Raw genomic sequence first — 9,199 nt, 5'->3', positions numbered from 1 at the left:
AAATATTTTACTTGTTGTAAACAATACGATGCAAAAACTCAAATGTGGTCTACGATTAACCTAAGATATGAGGGTCAAACAGAGACAGACTTAGACAAAATCTATCACCGCTGCATACTCAGTGGCCGTTGGCCTTCCTGGTTCATTAACCAAAAGTCAGACTGAATGACTCCTGCAGCCAACAGCAGCAGGAGGTGCTAATAGGATAATCTATTTGGTGTAAAAACCAGCAAGCAAGAGTGAATTATTAGTTGCCTGAACAATGGCAAGCAGAAAGCAGAAAGAGAACGTTTGAAGGGGAAAGCAGAGAAAACCATGTTTCTGCAAAATGACGCATCAAAATGTGAAAAACTCACAGAGGGTTTGGGCTGCAGTCTAAATGCCAGTACTGAAGTGCTAGACATTAACCAAGTAGCTACAAAGAAGCCCATGGCTTTGAATGAAACAAACAAAAAACTCACCCACTGCCATCACTCTAAACATGCTAGTAAGTGGCAAACAGAACTAAATAAAATATTTAACCAACCTGTTTTGTATTTAAGTACTGTTTGATTTTTCCTCTGTCTTCTCTCTCGTTGGTGAGATATGGAGGAAGTGACACTGAACCTAGAAATCAGGAGATTGCTGGAAGCCTCGCTATTATAAAGAAATAAATGAAAGTAATTAATCACATCAGAATTGCACCATTCATTTGCTGGTTGTTATCATACTTTTCAGCTTGAAATGTAATTAAAACTCCTCAAGACAGGCTATTGTGTCTTTACACAGTAATGAATAAAACATACATGTTGAGTATAATCATAGGCTACAACTTAATGTCTCAGTCATTTGTTCACTCATAAAAGTTGCAGCTAGGATAAGGGCTCTACAATCATAACAAAAATTAAGGCTTTGCATGTGCATCCTGTTTCAAGTCATCTCACAGCATCTCAACATCTCACAGATCAAGATCTTTTTGAGACTTGCCCCAGACCTTTGCATTTCGTAATTTTCAGTCATAGTTATCTGGATTTGCTTAAATTGTCTGCATCATTGTCATGATGCAGACTCCAGTTCTGTTTCAGCTTATTATTATTATTTTTTTTACAGATAGGCCCACATTTTTCTCAAACACCATCTGTTACATGATGGAATTCATGGTGGATTCTCTGATGGTGAGCTGGCCAGGTCCTCCTGCAGCACGGCATCCACAAACCATGACACTTCGACCATGCTATACAGCTGGTACAAGGTTCTTTTCCTGAAATACAGTTTATTTATGCCAAAAATGTCCTCTGTTCTGGTGTCCAAATTTGTTTAATCTTACAGTCATTTGTCCAAAGAGTATTTTACCAGAAGTCCTGGGGCCTCATGTAAGAGTGAGGAAATCCACGCAAGTTTTTGACCTGCCGTGAAAATGTGTGGCAGCCATGCAAACCTTTTCAGTCGACGATAATGAACTACAGAGAATGAAAACTCACCTAAATATACTGAAATATGACTCCATTCAGCTCTATTTAATTCATGTAGCATCAAACTTGAGGCTTTATCATGAGTTTTAGCTTTTATGGTTTAAACCGGAATAATGAAGCTGAATCACATTTAGTCTCATACAATAAACTAAAACTCCTCAAAAAATGAAGGAAACAACCTTAGTCGGATGGAAACTATAAAACGTCCTCTGTTTTTGTCAACTGTAGATGGAAATGTGCATCGGTCTGTTCGCAGAGGAGCAGAAAATGCATGTGAATCATCTAAGGGGCACATTCTCACTAAAAAAGAAAACAATGTCCAATCAGTAAAACAACTCCAAAACAAGTCAGGTTTGATGATTCATAAAGTGGACAAGCTGAAGACAATCACACATGTCATAAATAGCTGCATAGAGTTGTGCTTAATTATGGAACGATGGCAGCTTTTGCACAGCTGGAGGACATCACCAATAGAAGTTGGGGGGAGCATTTTTTCTGAGATTGTACTGACCCGCTGTCACATGGTGATGCATGGCTTAGCTGGTTTAAATTGCCCAGGGCAATCATCTTGGAGCTCTGCATGGAACTCCAGGAACTGGCCCCGGGGTTACTTAGGGAAACCAAGAGGAACTGTGCATCGCTGGTGCCAGTTGAAGTTCTCACTATGCTGCGGTACTTTTAACTGGAGCTTTTTAGAGGGAGCTGACTGACAGTTCGGGTCATTCCTGAGCCATGCCATGCCACCCATATGGGACGGCTTATCCGTATGTTGCTCAGATATATAAAGTTCCCCTAAACTGTGGCTCTCATTTGCTGCGAGGAGCTGATTTCTAAATGTAATCAGAGCTCTTGACTGCACTAATACGGCTAGAAGGGGCCCATCTGGAAGTGAATATGTTTTAATGAATAGAAAGCATTTTCATTCAATATATGGGCAACCTATTTGTGATGTGCAAATGTGTCTCACGAATGCAATGGCATGTTGGCCTCCTCAACTTATGATTCCTTCATACTATAAAACAATTATAATTATTCTAATTGTAATAGTTGTGTTGGGAACAAACCTCAGGCTCCGTGCGCAATGGCAGCTTCTAGGTATATATATATTTTTTATTTTATATGATGTCCTGAATGATTGTAAAGATTGAAAGTACTTCACATAGTGTGTGGTAACAGTCTTCCTAATAGAAATATGGAAGGCATATTTACGTAATTAGAACGATCAGTATTGAGCTATGATTGAGCTTAGTGCAGCAGCTAGACAGCGCCGTTTGGATTTGATGCAGACATTGTAGAACTAAATGGGAACAAATGTTTTATTTTCAGCCATGTTTTTAGTTGCTCATGTCTTTCAACTTGTTGGTTTACTGAATTTCACCACAAACATCTCTCATGGTGTATAGACTTTCTTTCTTAGCGTTTTTCCACCGAAAGGAACCAGTTCGATTCTGCGACTGTCACAGCACCGTTGCCATGGTTATTTGAACACGTGCCTTTATTTATACTATTTTGCATATGTATTTAGGGGTGGGGTCCGGGCGGTCCAAGCGCCACGTGCAACCACCGCAAATTGGGATATATGAAAGCCACCTGTGCAGTGACATGTCTTTGCACGGTTTCATACATCTGAGGTTTTAGAATTTCTCCCTAACTCCAACTTTTAGTATGAATGCTGTGCACTCTTTCGTACATGAGGCCTCAGGTCTTTGTCTGTTATTTTTCTGGTAAACTTAATCTGGCTTTCATATTTTTCTTAGCATGCAAAGGTTTCCTTCTTTCAGTTGTTTTGAAAGTTCTCCAATTATAGACTATTTTCTGTAAAGTGGAATGGCTGATTTTAAATTCTTTTGAAATCTCTCTAAATCCCTTACCAGACTAACAAGCTGCTACATCTTTATGAAGGCCTTAGGCAGCTCTTTTGATCTAGTCATAGCGTTCATTCTCTCTTCAACTGGGCAAACCTAGTTCAAAATGCTGAGTATAGATGTTCTTATTCTCTGCACCTAATCACCTGAGGTGATAAGCCTATTTTTACTTTAAGCTATTTTAAGACAGGAAATAAATGTATCCTTATTCTTTCACCCCAACAAATGCATTGTTTAATATTTGATTTTACAGAGCGTTTTAAAAAGGTATTTGACAATTTTTATTGTTTTTAACTTATTTAACAATGCTGAGAATTTCAAGTGTCATATTAAATATCCATATGATGAAATATGTTGGAAAACACCCAGGCTATATAGGGTGTACATTTTTTTGTTCCATGTCTATGTCACTTTTGAGTTTTTTTTTTTCTTGGTACATAAGAGCTTAGGATGCTTTTACAAACACTGCCTCTATCTGTAAAAGTCATGCTTTTATATTTAAAATATACTGAATATAAGGGGTTGATAAAGAGCTCTGGATGTATGCAATTTTCCTACAACATACTAGGTGTATTTCTAATGCATTTGTAATTTGTAGTAGCACTCTTAGGAATGATTCACAGGGTGATGTCATTCCCATTGTGCCGAGAGAGCCAAATGACTCTTTGTGTCCACTTAACAGAAGTCTGTGTTCTCTGTCATTGACCTGTGTCCCAGTCCTTGTTATAAGCTCTGATGTTTCAGTCCTTGTTATAAGCTCTGATGTTTCAGTCCTTGTTATAAGCTCTGATGTTTCAGTCCTTGTTATAAGCTCTGATGTTTCAGTCCTTGTTATAAGCTCTGATGTTTCACTTCAGAAATACAGAGCTAGGGCATCATTGCATAAGCAGATAGATGACTGTCAGCTTTCTGTACCTGCTCCACGCATTAGCTACAAGATGCTTCCCCTGAAGACAGCATTTAAGGGAACTGTTTCAAGTAGCCACTGGATACATACATATTCCTTCAGAAAATGTTTAATAGTGGACATAAGCCTTAATGAAGTACCAGCCAAGAGATGTGTAAAATGTTCCTTAAAAATCCCCAGTTGATGCTTCTGAATTAGTTTTGTGTGGTCTCTACAAAAAAAATGACTATCAAAGAAAAAGCCACTGTGTTACTTTCATAACAGGACAACAACCCTCAGGATAAAACCACATTAACAATGGAATGGTTTAGATCAAAGCATACAGGTCCTTCTCAAAATATTAGCATATTGTGATAAAGTTCATTATTTTCCATAATGTAATGATGAAAATTTAACATTCATATATTTTAGATTCATTGCACACTAACTGAAATATTTCGAGTCTTTTATTGTCTTAATACGGATGATTTTGGCATACAGCTCATGAAAACCCAAAATTCCTATCTCACAAAATTAGCATATCATTAAAAGGGTCTCTAAACGAGCTATGAACCTAATCATCTGAATCAACGAGTTAACTCTAAACATCTGCAAAAGATTCCTGGGGCCTTTAAAACTCCCAGCCTGGTTCATCACTCAAAACCCCAATCATGGGTAAGACTGCCGACCTGACTGCTGTCCAGAAGGCCACTATTGACACCCTCAAGCAAGAGGGTAAGACACAGAAAGAAATTTCTGAACGAATAGGCTGTTCCCAGAGTGCTGTATCAAGGCACCTCAGTGGGAAGTCTGTGGGAAGGAAAAGGTGTGGCAGGAAACGCTGCACAACGAGAAGAGGTGACCGGACCCTGAGGAAGATTGTGGAGAAGGGCCGATTCCAGACCTTGGGGGACCTGCGGAAGCAGTGGACTGAGTCTGGAGTAGAAACATCCAGAGCCACCGTGCACAGGCGTGTGCAGGAAATGGGCTACAGGTGCCGCATTCCCCAGGTCAAGCCACTTTTGAACCAGAAACAGCGGCAGAAGTGCCTGACCTGGGCTACAGAGAAGCAGCACTGGACTGTTGCTCAGTGGTCCAAAGTACTTTTTTTGGATGAAAGCAAATTCTGCATGTCATTCGGAAATCAAGGTGCCAGAGTTTGGAGGAAGACTGGGGAGAAGGAAATGCCAAAATGCCAGAAGTCCAGTGTCAAGTACCCACAGTCAGTGATGGTCTGGGGTGCCGTGTCAGCTGCTGGTGTTGGTCCACTGTGTTTTATCAAGGGCAGGGTCAATGCAGCTAGCTATAAGGAGATTTTGGAGCACTTCATGCTTTCATCTGCTGAACAGCTTTATGGAGATGAAGATTTCATTTTTCAGCACGACCTGGCACCTGCTCACAGTGCCAAAACCACTGGTAAATGATTTACTGACCATGGTATCACTGTGCTCAATTGGCCTGCCAACTCTCCTGACCTGAACCCCATAGAGAATCTGTGGGATATTGTGAAGAGAACGTTGAGAGACTCAAGACCCAACACTCTGGATGAGCTAAAGGCCGCTATCGAAGCATCCTGGGCCTCCATAAGACCTCAGCAGTGCCACAGGCTGATTGCCTCCATGCCACGCCGCATTGAAGCAGTCATTTCTGCAAAGGGATTCCCGACCAAGTATTGAGTGCATAACTGTACATGATTATTTGAAGGTTGACGTTTTTTGTATTAAAAACACTTTTCTTTTATTGGTCGGATGAAATATGCTAATTTTGTGAGATAGGAATTTTGGGTTTTCATGAGCTGTATGCCAAAATCATCCGTATTAAGACAATAAAAGACCTGAAATATTTCAGTTAGTGTGCAATGAATCTAAAATATATGAATGTTAAATTTTCATCATGACATTATGGAAAATAATGAACTTTATCACAATATGCTAATATTTTGAGAAGGACCTGTATTTAGTTACAGACTCAAAGACACAGATCTAAATCTAATTGGTAATCAGTGGCAAGACCTAAAAAAGTATGTTCCTAAAAACTATTAGTCAAGTCAAGTGAGATTAAGTTATTTTGCAAGAACAATGAGCAAAGATTTTAGTCTCTAGATGTGCAACACAAGTCTTCCAGGGTAGGTAGAGACATACCCTATAATTGCAGCTAAATGTGGTTGTACTAACTATTAACTCAGGAGGATCAATAGAAATGCATGCCACACTTTTCAGATTTTTTACTGGAAAAATAATTAAAAACCATGTATCATTTCCCCACAACTTTGCAACTATGCACTACTCTGTGTTGATTATATCACAAAAATCTGCATGTGTAATGTGACAAAAAAGTGCAAAAGGTCAATAGTGTAAATACGTTTGCAAGGCACCATAGCATCTTTTGTAAATTGTTGCTCTTTCTTTAAAATAGGTAACAAAATGTTGATAATTTTGAGCTAAGGGTTAAAGATTCCCTCCGAATGTCAATTTTTTAATACATAATTGGATTGATATTGCTCTGTACATTAATCTGTGTGTATTATAGCCTTTAAAACACTCCAAGTGTACTTCATTAGGTAATAAAAGCCTGTAAAAATATTTTTCTCTTTCTTGCTTTGATTAGTATGCAACCATTGTGCAGCTGATTTATGCATGTCTCTGCACTCAACACCTGAGACATAAAAGATTTTTTAAAGTTAAAGCTCCATGGAACTTAAGTCCATTATTTGCCTACATTAGTGACCGACCCCTCCCCCTCAGAGAGATTTTACGCAAGGCTGGAAAAGGCATCCATCCCACCTTCTTCATTTGTTTACATATACATTTTTGAGCAGGTCCCCTTTTGTAAAGAAAGACAGAATAAAATCAAAAATAGATCAGTATATAAAGCAAAAAGCAAAAAAAAAAAAAAAAAAGGCAATGGGCTTTTGTGAATAACTATATAACAAGTATATTGCTGCAATTACTGCAGGATGTTGTAATGGATGTGTAAAATATGCACTGCAACACGACTGTTATGTGCAAAGTAGGAACTCAGCCAAATGAATTATGTCTGGTTGTGATGACCAGATGCAATATTTACAATTTATGAGAAAGAAGTTGAACTAAACACAGCAGAGCCTTTTACTGGCCCTCATGTTAAATCAAACATCAATTACATAATCAAATTTCAAGTTCTTCATTTGGCTTAAAGGTTTTCTCAGTGGCACATTTTACCAAAATTGAAAAAAAAAAAAAAAAAATCCAGAAACATGAGGAATTAAGTCATGGAAATGTATCTTTTTAAAGCTGCAATGCTTATATAAATGCAGTTCAAAAGCTGGGTTTTGATCAAACACACCTTTGTGCTTTGAATGTCGGGGGCATGTTTTAGTAGAATAAAGGTTTCTCCACTCACTGGTTTTTGAATTTCAGCTGAGATCCATCTACTGTCAAAGATTACGTAGAGTTGTCTCTTGTGAAAAGTGTTAAAAAAATGACTGACCTCAGAGCAGTGAAAGGATGACTTCACACAACAGACACAGTCCATGCAGAGGAGAATGTGCTTAAGCTGTGATCTCCTTTCTATGAAGGTATGCTCCAGCTACTGATTGAAAATAGATGATTTATTTATCTAATTTACTTCCTTCTTTTAATGATCAATGCTTGCCAAATTTTCACTTTTTATTAAATTCAGTCAGCCACCTTTCTAAAACTGATGTTACTTTCCATGTTTGAATTCTGTTTAGTGACCACAACAATATCCCGTGATACCCCAGATGATATGTTTTTTACTTGTAAACAGCTTTTACAAGTCAATGCGTAGACTAATAATGAGTGACAAGGGAAGCTGGGAGCTCTCTAAAAGGAATGTGAATTTAATTTTTTCACTGAAACCTATACAGGTCCTTCTCAAAATATTAGCATATTGTGATAAAGTTCATTATTTTCCATAATGTCATGATGAAAATTTAACATTCATATATTTTAGATTCATTGCACACTAACTGAAATATTTCAGGTCTTTTATTGTCTTAATACGGATGATTGTGGCATACAGCTCATGAAAACCCAAAATTCCTATCTCACAAAATTAGCATATCATTAAAAGGGTCTCTAAACGAGCTATGAACCTAATCATCTGAATCAACGAGTTAACTCTAAACACCTGCAAAAGATTCCTGGGGCCTTTAAAACTCCCAGCCTGGTTCATCACTCAAAACCCCAATCATGGGTAAGACTGCCGACCTGACTGCTGTCCAGAAGGCCACTATTGACACCCTCAAGCAAGAGGGTAAGACACAGAAAGAAATTTCTGAACAAATAGGCTGTTCCCAGAGTGCTGTTTCAAGGCACCTCAGTGGGAAGTCTGTGGGAAGGAAAAAGTGTGTCAGAAAACGCTGCACAACGAGAAGAGGTGACCGGACCCTGAGGAAGATTGTGGAGAAGGGCCGATTCCAGACCTTGGGGGACCTGCGGAAGCAGTGGACTGAGTTCAGAGTAGAAACATCCAGAGCCACCGTGCACAGGCGTGTGCAGGAAATGGGCTACAGGTGCCGCATTCCCCAGGTCAAGCCACTTTTGAACCAGAAACAGCGGCAGAAGCGCCTGACCTGGGCTACAGAGAAGCAGCACTGGACTGTTGCTCAGTGGTCCAAAGTACTTTTTTCGGATGAAAGCAAATTCTGCATGTCATTCGGAAATCAAGGTGCCAGAGTCTGGAGGAAGACTGGGGAGAAGGAAATGCCAAAATGCCAGAAGTCCAGTGTCAAGTACCCAGAGTCAGTGATGGTCTGGGGTGCCGTGTCAGCTGCTGGTGTTGGTCCACTGTGTTTTATCAAGGGCAGGGTCAATGCAGCTAGCTATCAGGAGATTTTGGAGCACTTCATGCTTCCATCTGCTGAAAAGCTTTATGGAGATGAAGATTTCATTTTTCAGCACGACCTGGCACCTGCTCACAGTGCCAAAACCACTGGTAAATGGTTTACTGACCATGGTATCACTGTGCTCAATTGGCCTGCCAACTCTCCTGAC

General features: G+C 39.3%; 1 protein-coding gene across 2 annotated transcripts in view; it reads right to left on the bottom strand.

Annotated features, from left to right (window-relative positions):
- The window catches only part of htr1fa (5-hydroxytryptamine (serotonin) receptor 1Fa), a 63,061-nt gene that overhangs the window by 10,688 nt on the left and 43,174 nt on the right, over window positions 1-9,199 (bottom strand). Inside the window, exon 2 of one of the 2 annotated variants that reach the window (XM_047369768.1) lies at window positions 527-636. The exons of the other annotated variant lie outside the window; for it this stretch is intronic. The gene's annotated coding sequence lies outside the window, so the exon portion shown is untranslated. The remainder of the gene's footprint in view (window positions 1-526; window positions 637-9,199) is intronic. 2 annotated transcript variants of the gene reach the window in all.

This window comes from Girardinichthys multiradiatus, chromosome 7 (genome assembly GCF_021462225.1).
Source record: "Girardinichthys multiradiatus isolate DD_20200921_A chromosome 7, DD_fGirMul_XY1, whole genome shotgun sequence".
Classification (NCBI taxonomy): domain Eukaryota; kingdom Metazoa; phylum Chordata; class Actinopteri; order Cyprinodontiformes; family Goodeidae; genus Girardinichthys; species Girardinichthys multiradiatus.
This window is presented reverse-complemented; position numbering and strand designations above follow the sequence as displayed.